Raw genomic sequence first — 13,534 nt, forward strand, 5'->3', positions numbered from 1 at the left:
CGCATTCTAAATTTTTAATAAAGCCCAGGAAAGCAACTTCCCCTTGGCTTGTTAAGCACCACCAAATGACATAACCTGCCTCTCCCTGAATAATTCAGAAAACACTATTTAGCTCTGGTAAATTCATTCCCTTGAATGATTGGTGACTAGTCTTCTGGGCCTAAATAATCAGCACTGGGCCTTGGAAAAGATTAGAAAGGTTTGCAAATGGCAAATGGAAGCACCAGCTTGCCCCCCTTCTCTTTCTCTGTCTCCTTGCCTTGAGCAAAGGAAATTAGAGAAAAACAAAAGATACGTGGACCTTGAGCCCGGCTGCAAATGGTAGGCAAATTCAACAGAGCATCAACCTTGACAGGTTGGCAAGCAGCCCTGTGGCTCTTGCAACCAAACACAACTGTTTCAGTACTAGCAAACGGTGTTTGCTGTCTTAAGAGAAAGAAATCTAGAGTCCACGTAACAACTGAACCGCAACTGTATACCTGTGTTTCCTACCCATCAAAGCCATTCCTCTCAGCCAGGTTGGGATTATTGTAATTATTATCTTTGTTACATTCTATCTCGACATTTTAATTTTATTTCTATTTCACTGAATTTGTTTCCAATCTCTCTTCCACAAAATGGGTCTCATAGAGGTTTACAATTACACAATACCCACACACTTAAAATGGAAAAGGAGTGAATGCATTTAGAACTTAGAAACACAGTTTTGAAGCACCCACATCATTATGTTCTAATTGAACATTCATAAAAAAACAAAATCAAAGACTGGCTTTTTAAAAATAAATAGTGTTACCAATTAACTAAATGATATTACCTAACACCCTAAAACAAACAATGCCTTTTTTCAAATAACCTGTGCACCACCGGGTCCTCAAGCTAGTTTAAAAATAAAAATGCACCCAAAAAGGGAAGTCAGTTGCTGTACCCAGGAAACAAGCCAGTGATGGGAGGAAAAGGCAAACCAGATTCATTTAAGAATCCACAAAATGGTTTAGAGCAGTGGTTCTCAACCTGGAGTCCCCAGATGTTTTTTGGCCTTCAACTCCCAGAAATCCTAACAGCTGGTAAACTGGCTGGGATTTCTGGGAATTGTAGGCCAAAAACATCTGAGGAACCAAGGTTGAAAACCACTGGTTTAGAGAAAAATGCAGAAAGGCAGAAATCATTCTCTCCACTATATGGGCAGGCTTCAGCACCCTCCCTACCTCCTCTTGGTTTTTTTGTGAGGCAAAACACTCCCAAACTATCCCTGCAATCTGAGGTACAGAGTTTGGTTTATATGGCTGGGAAAGAGAACGGTTCATTACACTTCTCCATGACACTGCTTGTCATCTAAATTTACGGATCGTGGCAAGATGGATGAATATAGCAAATGTATACTGGACTTCTTTCTTATGACACTTTAAGGATGTAATGTTGCCAGTGGTAGCTGGAAAGAAGTTTACAGAATTCATGCTATGTTTAAATAAAATAGATTATGGGTATGTGGTAATAAATGTGAATGTCCCGTTTCTTCATATGCAATATGTGTTTTCAGTTTTTTTAAGTATCAGGAGTGACTTGAGAAATGGCAAGTCACTTCTGATGTGAGAGAATTGACAGTCTGCAAGGACGTTGCCCAGGGAACACCCGGATGTTTTGATGTTTTACCATCCTTGTGGTAGGCTTCTCTCATATCCCCGCATGGGGAGCTGGAGCTGACAGAGGGAGCTCATCCGTGCTCTCCCCAGATTTAAACCAGCAACCTTCAGGTCAGCAACCCAACCTTCAGGCCAGCAGGACTTGCTGGCACAAGAATTTAACCCAGTGCGCCACCAGGGGCTCTGTGTTTTCAATTGTCCTAAAATCAGTGTTTTAAAAGCAGTGTTTTAATTGGATCGAACTTTTTATGCTCTTTTAAACTTTTGTACCACATATTGTTTCTCTGTTTCAACTTACAGTATAAGCCACTAGACTTTGACCCAGGAAACTTAATTCCAAAAGTCTGTCCAGCAACATACTTCCTGGTGAGTCACTTATTTGATATTACCAAGTCATTTAACATCTGTCCATTCTCCCAATTTGGGACCAAAGACAGCTCACAATACACATGGAACTAAATATAGCTTTAAAATTCATTATAATAAAAACTTAAGATAAATTAAATATGGTATCTTATTTAAAACAGCTTTTCCAAATGTCTCAATCTTGAATATGCAATTAAGATCCATTAGCTTACAAAAAGAAATGTTCCTAATAGAAGCTGTTAATTTTTATACAACTTATATGTTGGTACAGGCCCTGCATTTTGGAGTCTTTTGGAGGACATGGCTTTTGGAACTGTTCTGACATTAAAGCTATACATTCAGATTTTCAAAGTAATAAGTAACAATGTTACTTGCAATAAAGTATAATTAATAATGAAGGACAATAATTTTGTGGGTAAATTTCCTAATTGGAGAAATATCATTCTCAGACCTCAGTTACAATAAGAATGCATCTGTTTCCTTTTACAAAAAGGAAATGGAACGAAACAAAAAGAACAGAGTACATCTCGATTCCTCAAATAGGTAGGAAGCCTGCAAAACACCTGCATCTCTCCATTTAAAAAAACAACAACTTGTAAAATTGTCAGTATTTTAAAAACTTTGCTAACTGTGAACAAAACATGAGCGATGTTCTTATTAAGATCCCTTGATTCACTAAGGACAGCAAAGCCAGCCATATTTCTGTTCAAAATATTTGCCTGACTGGCCAGTTTAGGCCAATTGGTGACAAGGTGTCTGGTTTTTAAATCCAAAGCTATTTTGACGTTGAGCGAGCATTACCAGCTTCCAAGACAACAGAAGACGTTCCACACAGCTCAGTGAGTTAACCTGATCAAAGGCACACTCCTCCAAGCCTTGTTAAAGTCAGTGCAATCTCTTTTCATTTTGGCTAGGCACACACTGGCATAGCGCACAAATCAGATTGGAGCAATGCTTGATAGTTGGACTCTTGGGGCAAAAGCTAAATCAGACAACACAAATGCTACGATTGTATGGAAGGATTGACGGATGGACCAAATAAAACCTTTTTCACCAAGAGACAAGCAGCTCAACCACTGCTCAAACTCAGGCCAAAGAACGGATGAAAATGTTTGACCATCCCGGTTTTTGAGACTATAGTTGCCACCAGATCCTACTGCTGGCAATGCAGGATAGGATTTCTGGGAGATGCAATCCAAATAATCCCAAATGCTAATGCTTCCTTATCCCTGCCTTAAAAATATTATTTTATTTTTATAGTTACAGTTTCATCACCTCCCACTTTAAAAAAGGTAGTGAGAGAGAAAAAGCGGAGGAAAGCTGAATACTTGTGAATGAAAAATATGAAATATGAAATATGAAAAATGAAAAATATGAAAAAGGACAAGGATGTACATGTGTGGTCCCACAACATGGACAGAAATTCACCAAAGATTTCACTGCCACCCTATCCACAATTACATCAAGTTGAATAGGAACTCTGTGGATGTAAAACTAGGATCCAATACTGGCAGAACTTCCCCCAAACCCAAGGCAACTACAAAAAAACCACCACCTGTCACATTGGATTCACCAGGTAACCCTACCTAGGTGTCATGACATAGAATCAAATTGTTGCTGTTGTTATGTGTCTTGAAGTCTACTCTGATACATGGTGATGTTACAGGATTTTCTTGGCACCGATTATTCAGGGGAAATTTGGCATTGCCTTCCTCTAGGACTGACAGAGTGTGATTTGCCCAAGGTCACCCAGTGCCATTTCATGCCAACGTCTGTTCTCCCTGAATCCTAATCCAGCAGTGAAACTACTATACTACACTAGCTCCCAATTCGTTGTTTCTATATTTCTAATGTAAGGAGAAGAAAAAACAAGTGCTTTGGGATTTTGGAGTTTTTTGTCCTATGTGACAAAGTAAGTTACTTTGCATCAAGAGAGGGGAGCACTGTTTCAGGCAGCAAAATCTCTTTGGACAGCTCTGGAAGCATCAATAGATGCTGTCCTTCATTACATGGGAAGAAGGAAGATGGGGCAGCCGTAATAAGCCAGCCATGAGAAGAGAATGAGAAACATCTTCATCCCTGGAGACTCTCCACCAACACTGTAAATCCAAGGTTTGCTTGTGCAAAATTCTCCATGTGAACCTCTCCTCTTCAAATGTGTCACTTTCCATGTGAGGAAAGCAACAATGGGCAAGGATTAGTTGTTCCCTTTTGCCATGATTATTCAAACTGAGAGATGAATGCTTGAATAAGGCAAAAATGTATGCATTCTAAAACAGGATGAAGTGCTTGAGTAAGACCCTGTAAACTTCTTTGTCTGCTTTACAATATCTGCACTTTTTGTTATTATCTTTTCAGGATCCTTTCAAATTGGAAAGATGAGTATTACTGCAGGAAGTGAGACCAAGGGCTAGATAGTACCGAATCCTATAATGTGTCTGAATGTTGCTGACAAACACCAGAAAAGGAAAGAGTTTCTAATTTCATCAGAGCCTAAAGACAAAAAAAAGAAAGTAAACAAATAATGAATTCTCAGTCCAGGACCGAGGAAGACAATCATCCAACAAGAGTGTTGATAAACTCACAGGAAGGAGCCTATAATGATTAGAGGCCTTCAAAACAAAACATCATAGGAACACTGTTGGATCTGAGAAAGGGGTATAATTCTCTCATCACAAAGTAAAAAAGAACATTCACCAAAAATGAAAAAGCATAAAACTATATGGTCCATAATTAAAAACAAAAATGATAGGTGGCTAGATAGAACAGATACATCACATAATTGATAGATAAATTATAGATGTATGTAGCCTTTTATTAGAATAATTGAACATTGCAAAAGTGAGACAAGCTTTTGAGTTATTCAGAACACTTCAGCAGGCATGATGGTACAAAAAAAAAGAGAGAAAAGTCTGACTGGCCTTTGTGAATGCGCTTAGCTACAAGATTACTGCACATTCAATGGAGGGACGTTAAAGCATACACTTTCACCTGGGATATAGAAGTTAGGGTTTCTCTAAATTCTCACACCCAACCTAATCCCCAAATATAACTATTTTCCATTCTTTAAGTGAGAACATAATGAATGTGTGAAAAGCAGGCTAAGAAAACTGGAAGAGTTTTTGTGCTGAAGTAGCACACAAGCTTCCCATAGGTATGTTAGAACAAAACGCTGGACTGGGCAGGCCTTTGATATGAACCAGCACAGTTCTTATGTTCTTACTAAGCTGGACTTGGAGGTTATAAGAACACATAAGCATGAGATATACGTTTGCTGCCACACGGAAATCTGAGCCATAATTTCAAGTGGGATTAATATTGATCTACCCAACCTTAAGTTGGACTACAGATAAATTCTAGTCAAGCTCTGCTTCGTCTACCCACTCAGCATCTCTCCAAGTTTCCAGCCAGAAGTTATGGGATCCTTTAACTGTACAGGCCCAGTTACAGTGTCCACCAAAAACCCTTCAATTGTTAATGCCAAAAGTTGAAATTGCATTTTTTCCTTGCAAAAGATAATACAATCTGTGGTGTTCAATGTGGTGAGAGCATACCCATAATTTCCTTATAATTTTTGTAACTATACAAAGAGTGGAGGAGCTGCTATCAAATGAATGCTTGTTCTCTCTCTCCCACTTCCTATGCATTGGGTACTTGCTTCAAGGTTTATTTCATGCAATTCAGGAAGCAATACATATGTATTTTCAAAGTGTTCTTCTAGCCATAGCAGAGGAAAGAGTCAGCACTTGAACTTCACATTTTAAAAACTTCTGATGTTTACAAGTGGACTGTCATCAGAGCACTTAACACCGGCCTTTCAGTGTCCACACCTATCGCTTACGCTGTTCTCTCAGCTGCTGTTCACTGAATCAGTCGAGGTGTAGAGGCTTATGAGGTGAATTCCAGAAGCAAAATGCTCCTGAGAGGCTAAAAGAAAACTTGGTATCTACAAACAGAGATAATTGTTTTAAAGTGGTGCTGGCTGAAACTGAAGTATGTTGACTCTCGAACCTTGCTGAACAAGTTTATGAGGTGGCTTAAAGCAACAAAGGAAAGCTGTAACCACTCAACTTTCTTGTCCTCAGGAAAGTTTTTACCAAGGGAGGACAACCTGAAAGCAGAACAAAATGCTGGACTGGGTAGGCTTTTGATATGAACCAGCACTTGATTTTTTGATATGAATAACCTGATTTTTTAATTAAGTCATTTAAAATAATTCTTTCAAAATCATATGTGCTAATTACTTTAAAACCATTTGTTTATTTATTCCACAACCACTATATGAAGAGGAATGATGTTGCATAGCTATGAAGTAAGTCACTGAATAAAAGTTACCACTTTCTGCAATGAAAGCGAGTAAAATAATATAGGATAATTAGCCTGCTGAGAGCTGGCTAAGGGAAAATAGGCATTAACCCTTCTCCAGTATACTACTGGCTTTTTTTTCAATGCAAGACATGAGGATATTTTGGTTTCTCATCTGCTTTCTGACAGCCTACAGCAACTTGTGCTCACTTTGCCATCTAACCCATTATTCTATGATATAGTAGCTATATCAATCTGTTTCAGCATACAAAGATAAAAGGCACCTTTGAGGCAGAAAAATAATTCTAGCATATGCTTTCCTGGATTCCAGTGCATTTCATGAAACACAAGATCCCAGCCCAGGCCAGCTCATAGTGGCAGCAAATCTCCAGCATTTCTTTCCCTGTTCTGACTAGAGATGCTAAAGACTGAATCAGGGCCATTTGCATGTAAAATCAGGCAGTGTACCACTGAGCTTGGAAAAGTTAGTTTTTGAGTAACAACTCTCATAATTCCTTAACCATTATGATGGTGGTTTTTTTTTGTGCATCAGGAATGACTTGAGAAGCTGCAAGTTGCTTCTGGAGTGAGAGAACTGACCGTCTGCAAGGACGTTGCCCAGGGGATGCCCGGATGTTTTAATGTTTTACCATCCTTGTGGGAGGCTTCTCTCATGTCCCTGCATGGAACTGGAGCTGACAGAGGGAGCTCATTCATGCTCTCCCCGGGTTGGATTCAAACTGGCAACCTTCAAGTCAGCAACCTAACCTTCAAGTCAGCAGTTCTGCCTGCACAAGGGTTCAACCCACTGTGCCACCGGGGGCTCCATGATGTTAAATGTTGGAAACTGGCTTATTAGACAGGTTTGAAATCCCTAAGGGATTCATGACAACTTGAGACTCATTGGAGTTCAGAGCATTTGCAAAATAACAGATTGGAGAAGGCTGGATTAGCATTCATTTTGGGAGAGTCCAGACAAAAATATCTAAAATACTTCTAGATGTGCAACATTATTTGTGAATAACTACCAAGGTGATTAACTTGCTGTCAACAAACAGAAATGTCTATCTTTCTATTTGTGTCATCATACCTTTTACCACGTAAATGGGCACAAAATAGTGAATCTATTTCCTATTGGGATGCTTTGTAAAACAATACCACAAATAGGGACAAGGTAAAACATTTTTTTTTATTCTCATATGCAACCTGCTAAGGATTCCTCAGCTTTGTCTACATGATCGTGATGGAATACACATGACTTGGTGCTTTATTTATTTAAGCCAGAAATTGCTTTTCATTTCCCTTCCTTTCAATCTTTTAATTAAATCTTATGGCGAAACAAAAACAAAAAAGTTGTGGACGCCTGCACTTCCAAGCACCGAACGAGGATCTCAGGTTCCAGGACAAAGAGCACATTGCACATTCTGATCAGCTCATCAGCTCCTTCGTACTTGGGAGGGGAAGGCGGGGAGCTGAAATTCATGAAAGCCGCAAGGGCAGGAACAGTGAGTCCACATTATTCAGACCTTTGCCTATGCGCACATTATGATCACACTGGCGTGTCAGGTGGTGGCTGCATGATCCGCAGCACTTTCTTTTTTTCTTTTTCAAAGCTTTATGGAGGAGGCATAATTATGTAATAAAATTCCTGTTTCTCTAGTGTTCTCCTCCTTCCAAATGAAGAATGTATTCCACTCTTTTAGTACTTTTATGGCTGGCAAGTGGGTTAACCCCCTCCCGGCAGCATTAATGCCTTTTACTTAGCGTCTCCTTTCATCAGCAAGAGAAAAAGCACCCACAGATCACACCTGCTCAGAGCCCAACACATTTGGAAGGCAACAGGGTAGGAAACCTGTCTAAGGCTACGTCGGTCCTGAATCCCTTGTCTTCCACTTCTTTTCATGTTGAGTTTTGTTGCTTTGGTACATTATGAAACATCGGTACATTGGTAATACAGCTGTAGATAGATCTCTAACAAATATCTGCAACAGGAACACTAGCCTGTCACTTGAAGCAACAGGCTAGGGCTTTAAAAAGCTCTTTTTACTTGGAGCTTGGCAAAGTTTCTCTTTTGGACTTCAACTCCCAGAATCTTCCAGCAGGCAGCCTTGCTGTTTGGGGGGATGTGGGAAGTCGTACTCCAAATAATGAACTTGACTAAACTTCACATTCAGTTGCCAATAGATAAACGCACTAAAAGAGGGTTGCCATTTCAAACGGCAGCTGGAACAGCACCCCAAAACAGCATTTTTAGTAGCATGTTTTCAAGAAACAGTGTTCCTCACGATGGCAGTTCTGGCACTTGAACAATATTGCAGGGAAGTTAGTTCCTCTTTAACTTTCTTGCAGTGGAAGGGGAACTCTGATCGAGGCCAAAACATGGAGCACAAAGTATGGCTTTATACCCTTGGCTATATATCTCAGGAAACAAAAGCTGTCTTTGTGTATGGAATTTATGCTCTGTATAAATCAAGGGAATAAATTCTGCAATGAGCAGAGTAATAATATATAATACAAGAACAAATAAAATACAGGAAAATAAGACATATTAACACATTAAAGACCGCAACTGTCTATTTTTGTATTGTATTTTTAAAATTTAAATTAGTTACTTTTATTGGAAAACAGATAGTGACTAAATTATAGCAATGAGTAAGGAGCCAGGAGAGCTTCCCTGGGAAGGGTATCCAAAAAGTAAGGAACCACCACTGAAAATTCTCCTTCTGTAGTTGCCACTCTGTCAGATGATATGGGAGTGCTGGTGAGAGAACTATGATGGAAAGAAAAAAGTGGTGCTGGGGAAGGAAAAGCCTGCAAATATTAGAGTCCTGAAGCCTGTAGGACTTTAAATGCATTATTTATTTATTTATTTATTTATTTATTTATTTATTTATTTATTTATTTACAGCATTTATATTCCGCCCTTCTCACCCCGAAGGGGACTCAGGGCGGATCACATTACACATATAGGCAAACATTCAATGCCTTTTAACATAGAACAAAGACAAGACAAACATAGGCTCCGAGCGGGGCTCGAACTCATGACCTCCTGGTCAGAGTGATTCATTGCAGTTAATTGCAGCTGGCTTGCTCTCCCACCTGCGCCACAGCCCCACAGTTTTATGTGTTTTATAACACATAAAACTAACCACTCCAATTGAGCATCGGAACATACCAAGAGACAACAGAGTTATTTTGATTCAATATAATACAATATGAAGAAAATTAAATTCAAGGACTGACATAATACTGTTATGTTAATTAATTGTGATCTGTTAATTAACTGATGTATAGTGTTTTGTTGACAGTTGAATGTTTTTTATGTTCATGTTAGAAACTGCCCTGAGTCCTCTCAAGGAGATGGAGTGGTATATAAATAAAGGTACTGTATTATTATTACTATTGTTGATTGCTGAGACTCAGGTCTGTTGGGAACTAGGCAAGTGGAGTTTATATATCTGTGGAAAGTCCAGGTTAAGAGAAAGAACTCTTGTCTGTCTGAGGCAAGTGTGAATGTTACAAATGACCAGCTTGATTAGCATTTAATTTAAATAATTGTGGATGTACCAAGTTCCCATTGTACTCTTATTCACACTACTTGCTAGAAACTAAACAAGGTCAGCTCTGGTTAGTAACTGAATGGGAGAGTGCTAACAAACACTGCTATAAGCTATATTTCAGAGAAAGGAACTGGCAGAACCACCTGTGAGTATTCCTTGCCTAAGAAAACATATGAAATTTATAGGATTGCCATTAGTCAACACGCCACTTGAAGGTGCACATTTACGGACACCCCAACATAGCGGAAAAGATGCAAAACAATTACAAGAAGGAATTGGGAACCTTGGAGTTGTACATGTACAGATTTTTTTTGATGACCCGCTCTTTCAACCATTTTGAATTATACCTGGAACCTGTATATTTCATCCGCTCTTTCATCCTCTTTGCATGATGCTTTTGCAACCATTCGCTGCTTTATTCTTTCAATCGACTCAGCGCCATCTTGTGTACAGCACTGAATGGAAGTAATTCATGGTGCGTAAAATAATTTTCCACCACACTCCAAAATATTTTAAAACCAAATTTTGGCTAAGATTGGACTCTACATTTCAACCATTTACACTTTTTTACAGTGCTCAGGTCCTTAACCTGTTGATTAAATGGAAGGAAAGAAAGAGGGAGTACTCATATTGTGAATTCTAGTCATGGCACAATAATAGAAACTAGGATTATGTACACAGCATCTACACTGGCAGATTTAATGCAGTTTGACCCCACTTTAACTACCATGGCTCAATGCTATGGAATCTTAAGAGTTGTAGTTAGGTGGGGCATCACCACAGTTTGGCAGAGAAGGCTAAAGATCTTGTAAAACTATAACTCATGATTCCAATGCATTGAGCCACGGCAGTTAAAGTGGTGTCAAACTGCATTAATTTTACTGTATAGATGCACCCTGTGTCTGAAACCTAAAACTTTATGCTTCCTTTCAAAGCAAATGCAGAATCCTAGTTTCTCAGCTAAAACTGCAGTCCTCCATTTTTATTTGGGCTACTGCCAATACATTTGCTGCATGAATGTAAAGATGTCAAAATAGCCACTGCATGTAAAAGACAGAAAGCAAGAGTTTATATCTGATGGATGTTTGAAAGCTACTTCAGGAGGACACAATAAAAGCAGTAGTTTAAGGAGAAGCAACAAGTCTCCCAGTCGAGGGCCCAATTTGCAGCAGAGATTATATACATGCAGTGCTTTGCCAAAAGAACACATGCACTTAACTCTGGAGGTCATGGACCCAGCTTGTACAACAAAGAACAAAGAAGTCAACAAGTCTGCCCAGAAGTTGTCCAGTGCTTAATGCAGGGAACTGTTCAGTGAGGACAATTTTGTGAAACCGAATATATAAGCAAGCACTACATAGCAATGCTTTAACAAGGCTCTTGTGGGGAGACTGCTTGGGGTGGGGGAGCGCTAAGGGGAAAACAGACAACTGAATAAAGATAGGACAATCTTTTCATGCTAAGAGCTGTTAAATTAGGAAGCCGGAGCTTGTGGTTGGTTAGCCCTCCCCCGCCTCTGAGGTTCCAAGGAGCAAAGGAATTTATCTCCAGGAAGACAAGAGTTATGTGAGGAAACTGGATAGAACAAGTTTTGGGCAGTGTTGCAGCTTGTGGAGGGTGGGGAGCAAAAGATCTGCAGCTGCAAATTCAAGCAAGGGCAGCAGTCCTTTGCTTTTACTCTGTGCGGCAAAAGGGCAGAGTGTGGAGGAGTTGACAGCAGGGAAGGGAGGGGGAAAGAAGAGGCGCTGAAGAAACCACAGCAGCAAGCAATATTTTTAGGTTCTTAGCAGAAGCAGTGAATTGTGCATTCCTGCTTACACTGTGCAGCATCACTTGCCAAGCATTTTTCATGACCAAAAGAAGCTAGGACAGAGACAAGATCAAGCCAAAACATGAAGCACGAACATCACTTGTAGTTAACTACTGCAACTGTAGATGGCTGAATTTTCACATTCCTAATAAAGACCTTGAGGACTCTTTAAGTGATAGTATGAGTACAACCTTCCCATAAGTAACTCAAAGGATGGCGTTACCAAAATCTCTAGTGGGTATTTGGAGAGTATGAAAAGCACTCCCTCTGGTTACCTCATCCAACTAAAACACAACACACTCCCAGTCCAACTGAAGTGGAACAGTGTGGAGGCTGAAACTGTAGCAACAGTAGAGTGACTATGGCCCAGTTCAGATGTCATGTTCCAATTCACTGGAAGTATCTCAGAGACTCACATTTTCCCTCTTCCATCCCTCTTAAATTCTAACCCTTTTGTTCCATTTCCACTGTAAATCAGGAAATGAAGAATTCTTTCCTCCCGAGAGCCACATTCCCTCATTGGTAACCTTTCAGGGGCCTTATGCCAAAAGTGGAGGATGGTGACCCAAAGACAGATGGAACCAAAGCAACATACACAGATGTATCCACTTTCCTTCACATGTATACACTTTGGCTTTATACCGTGGTCTCCACAGTCGCCACAATCCTGCATTCTCTCCCTTTTTCCCCTCTTTTATACTTGGACACTTGTTCAGAGTAGGACAATGAAAAGAGTAAAAGGTCTGGAGGCCATGCCTGATGACGTTAGGGAGCTGAGTATGTTCAGCCTGGAGAAGAGAAGATTAAGAGGTGGCCATCTTTAAATATTTCTAAGAAAATCATATAAAAGATTGAGCAAGCTTATTTTCTGCTGTTCCACAATCTAGGAAACAGATACATTAATTCGAACTACAAGAAAGGCAATTCCACTTAAGGAAGTATATCCATGCGGATTAATTCAACAGTGGGAAATGCTGTCCCTGAGTGTGATGGAGCCTCCTTTGCTGGAGGTTTTAAAACAAGAGGCTGGATGGACATCTGTCAAGAGTGTGCTGATTGTGTATTCCTGCATGAGTGGCCCTCACGGCCTCCTTCCAACTATGCTCCTATGAAATAGGACAATAAAATGAATCTCCACTTTACTACAGCAAGATTTTTAAAAACAATGGTTCTCAACCTGTGGATCCCCAGGTGTTTTGGCCTACAGCTCCCAGAAATCCCAGACAGTTTACCAGTTGTTAGGATTTCTGGGAGTTGAACACCATAACATCTGGGGACTCACAGGTTGAGAGCCACTGCCTTAGAAGATTTACACTTTAAACTATATTTTTCAGGATAATTACTGGCCATGTTGGCTGGAGGATGTAAGATGTAAACCAAAAAGGTAACTTTTCCAACTTTTGCAAAACTGTTTCAACTTGCTTTGTGACCAAGTACCTTCTACAATATCTTTAAATCCCAAGATCTGATCCCAGGTTATCTGCTTTGATGATATGAGTCACCACTGCCATATAATCTGGGATAAACAGATAATCAGAGATCACATCCTGGGATATAAGGACAGTGTAAAAGGAGCCTAAATTGCAGTTTCAAGTTGTTCTGGAGTAAGGAGTACCATTACAACTGTCTTGAACAATCAGAAGTTATTGTGCTACTATGAGGCACAAACTTTTATAGTCCACCATCTGTCATTGAGTATTTCATCCATAATTTTTCAACATATGCAGATCAGATGAACAATCAATTTTATGAAGTTTAGAGAAAATCTGACCCATGTCAAAGGTGTTGTTGCTTCACTTTGGTTTTTCTAGATACATTTCCTACTTAGGACTACTCCTTTTGACAATTTGCAG

At 39.7% G+C, this 13,534-nt stretch overlaps 1 protein-coding gene and 1 long non-coding RNA gene across 3 annotated transcripts in view; both read right to left on the reverse strand.

Moving 5' to 3' along the window:
- The window catches only part of maml3 (mastermind like transcriptional coactivator 3), a 327,808-nt gene that overhangs the window by 259,260 nt on the left and 55,014 nt on the right, over positions 1-13,534 (reverse strand). The gene's annotated exons all lie outside the window — the stretch shown is intronic.
- Positions 1-13,534, reverse strand: part of LOC134299129 (uncharacterized) — a 119,107-nt gene that overhangs the window by 84,511 nt on the left and 21,062 nt on the right. The window contains exon 1 of the long non-coding RNA XR_010006273.1: positions 1-13,534. This exon is cut by the window's left edge and continues 20,711 nt beyond it; it is cut by the window's right edge and continues 21,062 nt beyond it. This is a non-coding gene — a long non-coding RNA (uncharacterized LOC134299129).

This window comes from Anolis carolinensis, chromosome 5, assembly GCF_035594765.1.
Source record: "Anolis carolinensis isolate JA03-04 chromosome 5, rAnoCar3.1.pri, whole genome shotgun sequence".
In the NCBI taxonomy this organism is placed as follows: domain Eukaryota; kingdom Metazoa; phylum Chordata; class Lepidosauria; order Squamata; family Dactyloidae; genus Anolis; species Anolis carolinensis.